Source organism: Schistocerca gregaria, chromosome 4 (assembly GCF_023897955.1).
Source record: "Schistocerca gregaria isolate iqSchGreg1 chromosome 4, iqSchGreg1.2, whole genome shotgun sequence".
In the NCBI taxonomy this organism is placed as follows: Eukaryota; Metazoa; Arthropoda; class Insecta; order Orthoptera; family Acrididae; genus Schistocerca; species Schistocerca gregaria.
Window position 1 is genome coordinate 519,682,444 of NC_064923.1, and position 14,635 is coordinate 519,697,078.

General features: G+C 45.1%; 1 protein-coding gene across 1 annotated transcript in view; it reads right to left on the reverse strand.

Moving 5' to 3' along the window:
- The window catches only part of LOC126266679 (ras guanyl-releasing protein 3-like), a 350,931-nt gene that overhangs the window by 146,223 nt on the left and 190,073 nt on the right, over positions 1 to 14,635 (reverse strand). The gene's annotated exons all lie outside the window — the stretch shown is intronic.

A 14,635-nucleotide genomic window follows, 5' to 3' on the forward strand; every position in this document is an offset into this window, starting at 1 on the left:
CTAGAAAATCTGGAAAGGAGAATGCAAAGATTCATCTACATGGTCCGTCCAAAACGTTCTGAGACTGATTTTATTCCTGACTTACAAGTGAAGTCAGAGCTGTAACAACGGTCGCAGCTTGAACTAACAACTGTGAACAACAATTGTGCATTCGAGTAGTCAGTTATGGGCAGACAGTGTTAAGCAGTGGACGTGCAGTCGTAGTGTGCCAATGTTGTCCCAATTCGCCAAGATGGCAACATATCTAAATGAAGTTCAAACGTGTGTGAATTCCTAAAGGACCAAACTGCTTAGGTCGTCGGTCCCTAGACTTACACGCTACTTAAATTAACTTAAACTAACCTACGCTAAGAACAACACACACACATGCCCGAGGGAGAACTCTAACCTCCGGCGGGAGGGGCCGCGCAATCCGCGACATGATGCCTCAAACCGCGCAGCCACTACGCTCGGACTAAATCAAGTGTTTAAAACGTACGTTTGAAAGGGGACATTAACCATACATTTTTTTTAACAATAATGTACAGATTTTGTGTTAGAACCGAATGCAAGAAAGAATATTTTGCTGTGAAAATGTTTTACTTCTCGCTGTCCGTTTTCACAACGTTTGCAGAACATTTAAACCGTTAGACAAAATATTACTTCCATACATATAATTTCGTATATGTAAAAAATTCGTACAATTTTCTCTTTTGTTTTCTTCCTCGCAGTCGATTTTCACAAAAATAGGCAATATATTTATGGGTTGTCAACTATGGTTAGAATACTATAATATCTATCTTTTGAATAACAATAAACAAGAGCGAAGGTCAGGGGGAGAGGGAGGAGAAAATAGGCATAGAGAGGAGAATGAGGAGATGCCCGTGCGAAAGTTTATTGGAACAACGTTTCAAATTTTGAAGTAAAACAGTCGAAACGTCTAGAAATTTTACAATAGGTAACAACATATTTATATGTTATGTATATTACGATTGTCATTTTTTATTCGTAGTTCACTGTCGTTATCTGAGTATACATATTTTCATTTTGTCATTTGGAGATAGTGAGTGGAGTTGTGGACGCTAGAAAATGGATTGTGAATTGGAGAAATCGAAACATTTTTGATATTATTCTTGTGTTTTAAGTTCAACACAAGGGTGATAGCAGCCGAGACAGACAGAACAATTTGCACCGCAATGCCATTGGATACAGCTTGTCAAGAATGCGGTTTTCTCTTTTTGAGGAGGATCGCTTTGACATTAGTGGCTCTCCACGTTTAGTAAGAACTTCAGGGTACGACGAAGATCATTTAAACTCATTAATCCATACTGATACACATCAGTATACTCGAGAACTGGCAAATGTAATGAATAGTGATCATTAAACCATTGTGCGACATTTTCATCCAATGGAGAAGGTTCCAAAACCGGATATATGGATACCGCGTCCTCTAAGCCAAAATCACAAAAATCAGTAGGTGGCCATACGTGCGTCTCTGCTTTTTCGTCATCAGTTGGCTCGTGAAAAACCCCTATTATTCCTATCTTGTGTCGTTACTGGTGACGTGAAATAGTGTCTTTATGCTAACGTAAGGAAAAGTAAGTAATGGTTGAGCCCAAATAAAGCAGCAACTCCCTGTACAAAGAGCAGCGCGCAATCACAGAAGACAATGCTGTGCATCTGGAGGAAGAACGACGATGTGGAGTACTACGAACTGCTTCCCCGAGGTCTAACCATCACTGCTGACATGTCTTGCAGACCCAGTTCAAGAGCAATGACCAACAAACTGTGTGAAGTGGAGCTGCTCCACTATAAAACCTGCTCGCATTCTGCTAGAATGACAAAAAACACTACAGAAGAGTTGGGTCTGGAAGTCATTTCGCAACCTCCTTGTTCGCCTGATCTTTCGTCAACAGATTTTCACCTTTCCCGCCCTCTATCGAAGAACCTTGAAGGAACTTTCTTTCTGTATGAAAATATGCTCCGAAAATGGTTCGGCGAGTTCTTCGCCTCAAAGCCAGGCGATTTCTACAGTCGTGGAATGGGAAAGGGTGTTTGTTTTAACCTGAGATAACTAAATCTCTTGGAAACGACTCACCACACGAAAAACTGTTTTAGGTGAAAAGTTAATATCAGTATAGGGGACATCCGTCTGTGCTACAACTGGGCACCTCCTAACCACGCCTCCTGCGTGGACGGGGTCAGCTTTTTATATTCAAATGACAGTCTCCTACACTCCTGGAAATGGAAAAAAGAACACGTTGACACCGGTGTGTCAGACGCACCATACTTGCTCCGGACACTGCGAGACGGCTGTACAAGCAATGATCACACGCACGGCACAGCGGACACGCCAGGAACCGCGGTGTTGGCCGTCGAATGGCGCTAGATGCGCAGCATTTGTGCTCCGCCGCCGTCAGTGTCAGCCAGTTTGCCGTGGCATACGGAGCTCCATCGCAGTCTTTAACACTGGTAGCATGCCGCGACAGCGTGGACGTGAACCGTATGTGCAGTTGACGGACATTAAGCGAGGGCGTATAGTGGGCATGCGGGAGGCCGGGTGGACGTACCGCCGAATTGCTCAACACGTGGGGCGTGAGGTCTCCACAGTACATCGATGTTGTCGCCAGTGGTCGGCGGAAGGTGCACGTGCCCGTCGACCTGGGACCGGACCGCAGCGACGCAAGGATGCACGCCAAGACCGTAGGATCCTACGCAGTGCCGTAGGGGACCGCACCGCCACTTCCCAGCAAATTAGGGACACTGTTGCTCCTGGGGTATCGGCGAGGACCATTCACAACCGTCTCCATGAAGCTGGGCTACGGTCCCGCACACCGTTAGGCCGTCTTCCGCTCACGCCCCAACATCGTGCAGCCAGCCTCCAGTGGTGTCGCGACAGGCGTGAATGGAGGGACGAATGGAGACGTGTCGTCTTCAGCGATGAGAGTCGCTTCTGCCTTGGTGCCAATGATGGTCGTATGCGTGTTTGGCGCCGTGCAGGTGAGCGCCACAATCAGGACTGCATACGACCGAGGCACACAGGGCCAACACCCGGCATCATGGTGTGGGGAGCGATCTCCTACACTGGCCGTACACCTCTGGTGATCGTCGAGGGGACACTGAATAGTGCACGGTACATCCAAACCGTCATCGAACCCATCGTTCTACCATTCCTAGACCGGCAAGGGAACTTGCTGTTCCAGCAGGACAATGCACGTCCGCATGTATCCCGTGCCACCCAACGTGCTCTGGCCAGCAAGATCTCCGGATCTGTCCCCCATTGAGCATGTTTGGGACTGGATGAAGCGTCGTCTCACGCGGTCTGCACGTCCAGCACTAACACTCGTCCAACTGAGGCGCCAGGTGGAAATGGCATGGCAAGCCGTTCCACAGGACTACATCCAGCATCTCTACGATCGTCTCCATGGGAGAATAGCAGCCTGATTGCTGCGAAAGGTGGATATACACTGTACTAGTGCCGACATTGTGCATGCTCTGTTGCCTGTGTGTATGTGCCTGTGGTTCTGTCAGTGTGATCATGTGATGTATCTGACCCCAGGAATGTGTCAATAAAGTTTCCCCTTCCTGGGACAATGAATTCACGGTGTTCTTATTTCAGTTTCCAGGAGTGTATTTTTATTGCGTATTCGGATTATATGCCAGATAGTTCGTACTGTTTACCCCAAAAATTCTTTTCCATTCGTGTCAGGTGGTGCTGTAATCAATAAATACCAAGTGCACATGTTTTTTCATTTGAGAAACGAAGCATATTTTCCCTTACATGAAGCTTGTGTTGGGGAGGGTACTCGCCTTGTGTAGCTCGTGCCGCAGTATTGACTATTCTGTTATGGTGATGTTAATGGTTAGCATTTCTGCCTCGCAAGCAAGAAGACCCAGATTCGAGACCTGGCGGCAGCACAAATTTTACTTCGTTTCTTCTGCTTCGATCATTATCGTAGAAACGAAACAGTTGATTTTACACTTCGTTTATGTTGTAAATGTAAAGCTTTGTGTTCAGACCGTTGATATTTATGTTCAAAATTTATTTTAGAGTTGGATATTTAATTGTACAGTACCGTATAGTTAGCTGTTTCAATACCTGGTTAGAAACTACGTTTACCGTAATCCAGGAACAACTACGTGGATGTAATACACCGAAGCGCCAAAGAAACTGGTATAGGCATGCATATTCAAATACAGAGAAGTAAACAGGCAGAATACGACGCTGCGGTTGGCAGCGCCTATATAAGACAACAAATTTCTGGCGCAGTTATTAGACCTGTTACTACTACTACGGTGGTAGGTTATCAAGGTTTAAGCCAGTCTGAAAGTGGTGTTACAGGAAGCGCACGATCGATGAGACAGCATTTCCGAGGTAGCGATGAAGTGGCGATTTTCCAGTACGACCATCTCACGAGTGTACCGTGAATATCAGCAATCCGACAAAACATCAAATCTCCGAAATCTCTGCGACCGGAAAAAGATCCTGCAAGATTGGGACCAACGACGACTGAAGAGAATCGTTCAACGTGACAGAAGTGCAAGCTGCTGAATATTTCAATGCTGGGCCATCAACAAGAGTTAGCGTGCGAGCCATTCAACGAAAGATTATCGGTATGGGCTTTCCGAGCCGAAGGCGCACTTGTGTACTCTTGATGATTGCACGACACAAAGCTTTACGCCTCTCCTGGGCCCGTCAACACCGACATTGAACTGTTGATGACTGGAAACATGTGTACGCGACTGGGGACAACCTCATGAATCCATGGACCCTGCATGTCAGCAGGCGACTGTTCAAGTTGGTGGAGGTTCTTTACTGAAGTGTGAAGTGCGAAGTTTGAATGATATGGGAGCCCTGATACGCCTAGATACGACTCTGACAGGTGACACGTACGTAAGTATCCTGTCTGATAACCTGCATCCATTCGTGTCTATTGAGCATTCCGACGGACTCGGGCAGTTCCAGCAGGACAATGCGACACCCCACATGTCCAGAATTGCTACCGAGTGGCTCCAGGAATACTCTACTGAGTTTACACACTTCTGCTGCCCAACAAATTCCCCAAACATGAACGTCATTGACCATATGTGGGTTGCCTTGCAACGTGCTGTTCAGAAGAGATCTCCACCCTCTCGTACTCTTACGGATTTAGAAGTAACTGAGGGATTCATGGTATCATTTCCCTCCAGCACTACTTCAGGCATTAGTCGAGTCCATGCCACTTCTGCGTGCTCTTGGGGACCCTATACGGTATTAGGCAGGTGTACCAATTTCTTTGACTGTTCAGTGTAGTTTTCTGCTCTCACCGGGATGCTTGATATCAGTGAGTTGCCTTGCCTCTAACCATGATTGCAATTAACAATAAATGGTCAAACTTAAGACCTTGCATTTGATACATGTATTAATTCGAGTGTGGAATGCATATACACAACTTAAAAGCATTGTGAGTTACAGTTATGGTGAGAGGCAAGGTGACTCGCCGAAATCAAGCATCCCGATGGGAATAGACAACTATTACATCCACGTAATTGTTCCTGGATCACACTAAACGTAGCTTCTAGACAGACACTAAAATAAATTTCGAACAGAGCACCATGTTTTACATTTACACCGTAAATGAAGTGTGGAATCAGTTACATCCGTTCTTAATTGCAAAAACAGGCACACAGATATTTACCGGTTACTGCTCCACGTACCACGAATGGAAAACAATAGTTTCAGTAAATACTACGTATTTTTGACTAGAAACCGAATATGTAATAAAACTGGTGGTATCCAATGTGAATATACAGAACTGACCCCGCTCATGCAGGAGGGGTGGTTAGGAGGTGGCCAGTTGCAACACAGACAGATATCGCCTTTAATTTTCATCTGTCGTCGTTATCGAGACATTTAGTTGTCTCTAGTTAAAAGAAACACCCTGAATAAATTAAAAATATATAGCTTACATCTGTGCAAATCTTCATTAGAGTATAGCGTAAAAAATTGTAGTAAATCTTTCGCGATTTCTGATAATGTTCCCGTTAAATATATTAAATATATATTACACACATTTATACACGATCCAGTCACATTAATGTGACCTCCGCCTGTGTTCGACGTCAGCGTGCAATAACCACTCACAGACCGCAGGTGGCCGCCCTAGCGGTGGAGAATATACAAACCGTCCCCCCATGAACTAAGGACCTTGCCGTTGGTGGGGAGGCTTGCGTGCCTCAGCGATACAGATAGCCGTACATTAGGTGCAACCACAACGGAGGGGTATCTGATGAGAGGCAAGACAAATTTGTGGTTCCTGAAGAGGGGCAGCAGCCTTTTCAGTAGTTGCAGGGGCAACAGTCTGGATGATTGACTGATCTGGCCTTTTAACACGAACCGAAACGGCCTTGCTGTGCTGGTACTGCGAACGGCTGAAAGCAAGGGGAAACTACAGCCGTAATTTTTCCCGAGGGCATGCAGCTTTACTGTATGAAGAAGCTTGCGCTGGAGAGATGCATCAAACCAGTCTGTGAACTGAAGACCACCACCACTACAACAACAACAACAACAACAACGGGGCTACGCGGGAAACAGCGCACTCGTTGTCGTAAAGCAAAAACGAAGATTTATTTGATGCCCAAAATGATATGATATAATAGGCTTTCGGGTGAAGGTGTAAGCATTTCCGAAACGGCTAAGTTTGTGAACTGTTCGCATGGCCCTGTGGTTAAAGTGTACCGTGTATGGCAAAATGGCGCTATCCACAACCGGAGCTGATGCAACTGTGCTGCACGACTGGGTGAACGACGCTTGCGAAGATGTGTACGGGCGAATAGACGCGAAACTGTTGACCAGATGACCATCCAGATAAACCAAGGACTGCCAACAGTGTCTCTGCAACGACCATTCAGCGACAGCTGCTGCACCTGGGCCTCCGCAGCAGACACCTGGTCCATGCACCTAGGCTGACTGCTATTCATCAGCGAAGAAAGCTGGAATTTGCACGTCGCTACCGCAACTCGAGTGGCGACAGGTGTTCTTTTCAGATGAATCACTTTCAATGCTCCATCGGACAATTCACCCTCCACGCTGCCCTCCATTACTAAATTGGTGATCCCTTGATGCCTTAGAAGATGTCCTACCAACCGACCCCTTCTTCTAGTCAAGTTGTGCCACAAATTTCTCTTCTACCCAATTCTATTCAGTACTTCCTCATTATTTATGTGATCTGCCCAACTAATCTTCAGAATTCTTCTGTAGCACCACATGTCAAAAGCTTATATTCTCTTCTTGTCCAAATTATTTGTCGTGAATGTTTCACTTCCATACATGGCTACACTCCATACAAATACTTTCAGAAACGACTTCCTGGCACTTACATCTATACTCGACGTTAAAAAAATTCTTTCCTTCAGAAACGCTTTCCTTGGCATTGCCAGTCTACATTTTACATCCTCTCTACTTCGACGATCATTAGTTATTTTGCTCCCCAAATAACTAAACTATTCTACTACTTTAAGTGTCTCATTACCTAATCTATTTCCCTCACCATCACCCGACATAATTGGACTACATTCCATTATCCTCGTTTTGCTTTTGTTGATGTTAATCTTATATCCTCCTTTCAAAACACTGTCCATTCCGTTCAACTGCTCTTCCAGGTCCTTTGCTGTTTCTGACAGAATTGCAATGTCGTCGACAAACCTCAAATTTTTATTTCTTCTCCATGGATTTTAATTCCTACACCAAATTTTTCTCTTGTTTCCTTCACTGCTTGTTCAATATACAGATTGAATAACTTTGGGGGGCAGGCTACAACCGTGTCTCATCCCCTTCCCAACCACTGTTTCCTTTATGCTTATATCATACACATTTAAAATATATAACCTATATCTGTTCGAATGTTTATTAGAGTATCGTGTAAACATTTGAAGTAAATCGGTCAAGTATTTTTCGAGATTTTATTAAGAATGTTAAACAGCAGTTATGTGACAGTATAAATGTAGTTTCCAGGTATGATGGTGGGAATGAGATGTTTTTAAATGTACTGTTTTGAGCGCCGTCTTTGCAAAGTCATCAACTATTTTGTTATATTTAATTTCAACGTGTCCCGCGATCCACATATATTTTACGTTCTTGAGATTTTTGTTTTCCTTAGAGATTTTCATAATATCCATTATAAGTTGCCTTGAGAAGTGAGAAGGGTTGGTGTCTGCATGTTTTGGAGTAAGCTTCTACATGGCGGGGGAAATAAAAGTGGCTCGGAGAACAGGGTACCGGGGTAGAGAAACTCAGTAGATGAAGGGGAATACAGTACTAACCTGTCTATAACAGATGTTTAAAGTGATCATCATTCATTTCTTGCCACTTTTGGGCTCTGGTCAGCAAGCTGCTGAAGGCGAATTGAAGCTGGACTACTGGAATTGCTGCAATCTTATCCGAAATGGTCAGCTTCAGTTCTTGAAGTCTATGAGGATTCTTGCGATACACCTTAGACTTGAGAGCTCCCAACACAAAGTTATCGCACACTGACAGATCGGATGACCTAGGTGGTCAGCTAGGACCGTGACCAGACTGACCTTTGTTAACAACTCTGTCAGGCGTGAAGACTGTGTAAACGTATTCCAAGGTCCGGCCGGCTGTATGGCCAGTTGCTGTATCCTGTTGAAGTAACTGTAGGTCGTTTCCAACTCCGTTAATGCTGCCACAAATGGTTTCAAAATGTTGGCAATGTAACCCGCCGAAGTCAGCCTCTGATAAAAGAATAATGCGGCGTGCTGACACGGCACATGAAGCCCCAAATTACTGATCATGCAGCGGTGTTTCTTGGAACTTATGCGGATTCTACGCTGCCCAGAACCTGGGATTCTGTGAATTGACATAACCACTTGGGTGAAACAAGGCTCCATTAGACATAAAGAACAGACCCATGTCCAACCTATTCATTATTATCTCAGTGAACAGCCACTCACAAAACTGGAGGTGTTGAGGAGCATCTGCTGGTTGTAATACGTGAACAAAAGACATTCAGTAGTGATGCATGTGAACGTCGACATCAAGTGTTCATCGGCATGATCGATGTGATATGCCGGCCTCTTGCGACAGGGGTCGGGTTGATTTGGTAGGACTCCGAAGCATTTTTTGATCAACAGCAGCCCCATTTTCTGGTGTGCAGGCATGTTTCGTCTGACGCCAGTTTCGGACTATGCATTACATGGCACTCTTTGTTGGCACTTTGACATAATTAAACTTCTCAGCAAACAACTGACCACACCGTTTCCATGACTTCGTTGCCACGTGTTTTTTCCAAAACGGACTCCCGCAGTCCACTGTGGGTACCATAATCCCCTTTGCACTGCTCCATTCACATTGACACAGCCCGCACTAAGGTCTGAACTGATGTGGCTCACGTGTCGGTCATACACACGGTGTGCGCGTCGCAGGGTGTGGTCATATGCGTATATACACGTCTAATCGTATGCACTCTTCCGGGCCACTTTTATTTGCCCAGTCTGTACAAATTAAAACGTTTAGTTCTGTGAGGTTCTTCGTTCAATGTAAAGCTGCAGGTATAGTTGTGGCTTCTATAGAAAGACTAGAAGTTTCACTTGTAATTATCCTTGGACACAAGAATGCGCAAGGCATCCAGTTATTACCTATAGTTTTGGACTCGTCAGTATACAGGTATATCTCGAAATACTTCGGGAAATTATCAACAATGCAGATTTTTACTAATTGCTCTGTTCCAGCAATGTTTTGTTGGAAAGTAGAAAATATCGGCTGTTGAAGTTATTCCATTGTAATGGTAATCGAAATTAGGATAATGACAAAGGGCCTTGAACGGTTAATTCAGTATGTAAAGGGAGATGAAAATCTAATAATCATGGGGTATTAGAACACTATGGGAAGGAACAGAAGACACAGCCACGGGACAACACAGGCTTGCAATAGAAATGAGGAGGAGAAAGAGTAATTGAATGCTGACGTAAGTTTCAGCTAGTAAAGGAAATTCGCTGTTCACGAATCATAAGAGGAGGACGTACACTTGAAAATGCCAGGTAACACGGGAAGATACCAGCGGGATTACATCATGGTGAGACAGAGATTTTGAAGTTGGATTTTGGATTGTAAATGTATCACGGAGGAGACATAGATTCAGATCAGAATTTAATGGTGATAAGCAGGGTGAAGTTTAAGAGAATCGCCTGAAGAATCAATACGTAAACAAGTGGGGTACTGAAGCACTGGGAATGGTGTAGGTTTGAAGTGAGATGAGGCTGATGATACTGCGGTAATGTGTAGCACAATACGCAGTTCAGTTCAAGGAATGGACATACCTAGCGCAGACAGTTACAGAAGTAGGGCAGATAAGGGACAAGAAATTTTTCTGTAACAGAAGAAATGCTTAATCGATGGACGAAAGCAGATAATGTAGAAATGATCTGAGAAAGAAAGGGATACAGCGATATAAGTCTCTTGGTAATGAAGTCAGCAGAAAGAACAGGAAAGCTAAAGCGAATTGACTATGGAATAAACGAAATACTGAGCGAGGTGGTGCAGTGATTAGCACACTGGACTCGCAGTCGGGAGAACGACGGTTCAATCCCGCGTCCGGCCATCCTGATTTAGGTTTTTCGTGATTTCTCTAGATCACTTCAGGAAAATGCCAGGATGGTTCCTTTGAAAGGGCATGGCCGATTTCCTTTCCCATCCTTCCCTAATCAGAGCTTGTGCTCCGTCTCTAATGACCTCATTGTCGACGGACGTTAAACACTAATCTCTTCCTCTCTCCTCTTAAATAAATGGTCCTCGGAAGGACAGATCTAGTATTCAGAAAAGACTAAATAACCTTCGGGGAAATTGAAAGCAAAGCTGCGAGAGCAGGTCCACCGTTAACGCGGAAGAGAGGGCAGATCGGAGGAAAGAGTGGACAGTACCTAAGAAAAGGAAGAACTGGGTCCTGACGTGATGCTAGAAGAAATGGATGTAAATTTGGAAGACATAAAGTATTTAGTATTAGAGAGAGAGTTTTGCAGATGTTTGGAAGACTTTCGAACAAACAAGGCAGAAGGAATAGATCAGATTCCTTTGCAGATTCTAAAATCATTGAGGGACGTGCAACCTAACGACTAATACTAACACCCTCTCCTGTTTCTAAGATGAACATCTTACTCATAACAGAGGTATGCTAACTCAGTTTTTCACGCTAGCAAATGGGAAGCCGCGGCACAGAAAATGGAAACAAGCATCGTCGCTACGGCCCTGACGTCATGTGATAGCGTATAGTGTTACATTGTGAAACAATGTGTGTATAGTGCACGTAGCGCGTAGTGAATGGGAGTGAGAAACGAATAAACAATGTAGCTCTAGCCTTTTACCTTGTTAAACAAGTTCTTTATGAAACTGTATCGTACACGAGCGATAAAAACAATGAGGTAGAACTCTTTTAAACAGATTGACCGTGTATTTTGGAGGGCGGTGACTCCAATTTTCTGCCAGACATCCTGATTTAGGTGCCCCATCATTCCCCTAAATTACTTCAGGCAGATGCCGGGATGGTTCCTACTTTAAGGGCATGTCTGACTACTAGTTCCATCTTTGTCAAACTGGACCTGTAAGTATATAAAAGCGTGTGTACAAAAAATTACGATTTTTTGTTGTTTTTAAATTTTAATACCAAGACATTTCCAGTATCCTTGTAAAAGTGTTGTACGGATGAATAAATCTGCTACTACCACTACTACTACTACTAATACTACTCCTACTGCTTGTACGTGGCCCAGAGGAACGCTATCCAGTGGTAGGCCGGCAGCAGGCTGGAGTGAAAGTCAACTGTCGCCGAACACTGAACCAGCGAATCGCAGACCTCCATTTACAGTCTATATCTCCTATTTAATATAAAAAAACAACTTCTGAAATTCAAGGCACACAGACAAAGAGAATCGGTCTCCCAGGAAGATATGTGGAAATATTAATTGCTTTTCAAAGTTGTGGTTACTATACAAGACATAAAAAACTGGAGTACCCGCCCCTGATTAGCTGGCACAAATAAAGGAGGTGCGAGGTGTTTAGAAGACATACCAAACGAGAAACCACTTGGGCACTCAACAGCGGACGCGCCACTCTTCTTCCTCGGTACTCACCAGCTGATTGATGAATTTGATCGTAGCGTTTATTTTTTTTAAAAAAAGCAGTTATCTTGCTTCAGTGGTGTTGGTTTTCTCTATCCAGAAACAATCAATGGCCTAGCCATTTAATTGCTAATAATTAGTGCAAGATATAAATAGTGCTTCCAACACTCTAATCCAAATGTATTGCCCGTGGAGTGTCACAAATTGTAATAAGCAATATGGATAAGTTCGAGTAGGATTCCGTAAAACTTAATTATGTATATGGATATTTCATCCCTCCCGGGAATCTAGACTGTCGACGATTTTTTCTGTTATCGATATCGATACAAACAAGATATATTATTCCTGAAAAAAAGCTAATAGAAGGACAGACAGGTGGATAACAAATGACCAAAACAATTTTTTTCCTTGTGATATAATTACAAATTAACAGTCTTCGGATATTTTTCCCCATTTTGTACTGTGAAACCAAGCTACTTGCCAAATTCCTTCGTTGTAGGTAACGGGATACACCCCATAGGTTTTGAAGAATGCGTTTGAGAATATACGTAGAAGTATGTAAAATAAATGGCAGTATCTTTTGATTGTACTGACTTTCAGTTTTTTCACCGCAAGGGATCTCATTATTCGACGTAAATTTCAACTTGATAGTCTACTATTTTTAACAGTCGGACGGACAGATGGACACCAAAATCATCCTCTAAGGTTTCCGTTGTTATCGACAGAGGTATGAAATCCTAAAAACAGTGTCATCCTGACCTAACTTAGGCTATTACTGGTTGGGAACCCGGTTTCAACGTTGGCGTTCACCCTGTCGGTGGGGGTAAATTATGTTTGTGCAGTACAAAGCAGATCTCGGTCCGCTAGTTTCCGCGAGTTACGGAATCCGCACGCGCAAGCAAGATACAAGAGTTACACTTTAAATCTCTAATGCACACGCTAATGCCATGAGCACAATGTGAAATAAACGAACGTAATACGGGTGGAGGGGCAAAAAAAGGTTTCCAGTGTTTGTAATTCAATAATTTCTAAATACAATCTTATTCGTAAATGTACTGTATGTATTAAATTTGTCAAGGGTAATGATGCTGGCAAAGTACACTCCTGGAAATTGAAATAAGAACACCGTGAATTCATTGTCCCTGGAAGGGGAAACTTTATTGACACATTCCTGGGGTCAGATACATCACATGATCACACTGACAGAACCTCAGGCACATAGACACAGGTAACAGAGCATGCACAATGTCGGCACTAGTACAGTGTATATCCACCTTTCGCAGCAATCAGGCTGCTATTCTCCCATGGAGACGATCGTAGAGATGCTGGATGTAGTCCTGCGGAACGGCTTGCCATGCCATTTCCACCTGGCGCCTCAGTTGGACCAGCGTTCGTGCTGGACGTGCAGACCGCGTGAGACGACGCTTCATCCAGTCCCAAACATGCTCAATGGGGGACAGATCCGGAGATCTTGCTGGCCAGGGTAGTTGACTTACACCTTCTAGAGCACGTTGGGTGGCAAGGGATACATGCGGACGTGCATTGTACTGTTGGAACAGCAAGTTCCCTTGCCGGTCTAGGAATGGTAGAACGATGGGTTCGATGACGGTTTGGATGTACCGTGCACTATTCAGTGTCCCCTCGACGATCACCAGAGGTGTACGGCCAGTGTAGGAGATCGCTCGCCACACCATGATGCCGGGTGTTGGCCCTGTGTGCCTCGGTCATATGCAGTCCTGATTGTGGCGCTCACCTGCACGGCGCCAAACACGCATACGGCCATCATTGGCACCAAGGCAGAAGCGACTGTCATCGCTGAAGACGACACGTCTCCATTCGTCCCTCCATTCACGCCTGTCGCGACACCACTGGAGGCGGGCTGCACGATGTTGGGGCGTGAGCGGAAGACAGCCTAATGGTGTGCGGGACCGTAGCCCAGCTTCATGGAGACGGTTGCGAATGGTCCTCGCCGATACCCCAGGAGCAACAGTGTTCCTAATTTGCTGGGAAGTGGCGGTGCGGTCCCCTACGGCACTGCGTAGGATCCTACGGTCTTGGCGTGCATCCTTGCGTCGCTGCGGTCCGGTCCCAGGTCGACGGGCACGTGCACCTTCCGCCGACCACTGGCGACAACATCGATGTACTGTGGAGACCTCACGCCCCACGTGTTGAGCAATTCGGCGGTACGTCCACCCGGCCTCCCGCATGCCCACTATACAGGTACGCCCTCGCTCAAAGTCCGTCAACTGCACATACGGTTCACGTCCACGCTGTCGCGGCATGCTATCAGTGTTAAAGACTGCGATGGAGCTCCGTATGCCACGGCAAACTGGCTGACACTGACGGCGGCGGTGCACAAATGCTGCGCATCTAGCGCCATTCGACGGCCAACACCGCGGTTCCGGGTGTGTCCGCTGTGCCGTGCGTATGATCATTGCTTGTACAGCCCTCTCGCAGTGTCCGGAGAAAGTATGGTGGGTGTGACACACCGGTGTCAATGTGTTCTTTTTTCCATTTCCAGGAGTGTAGTTGCTCGCATGCGCGT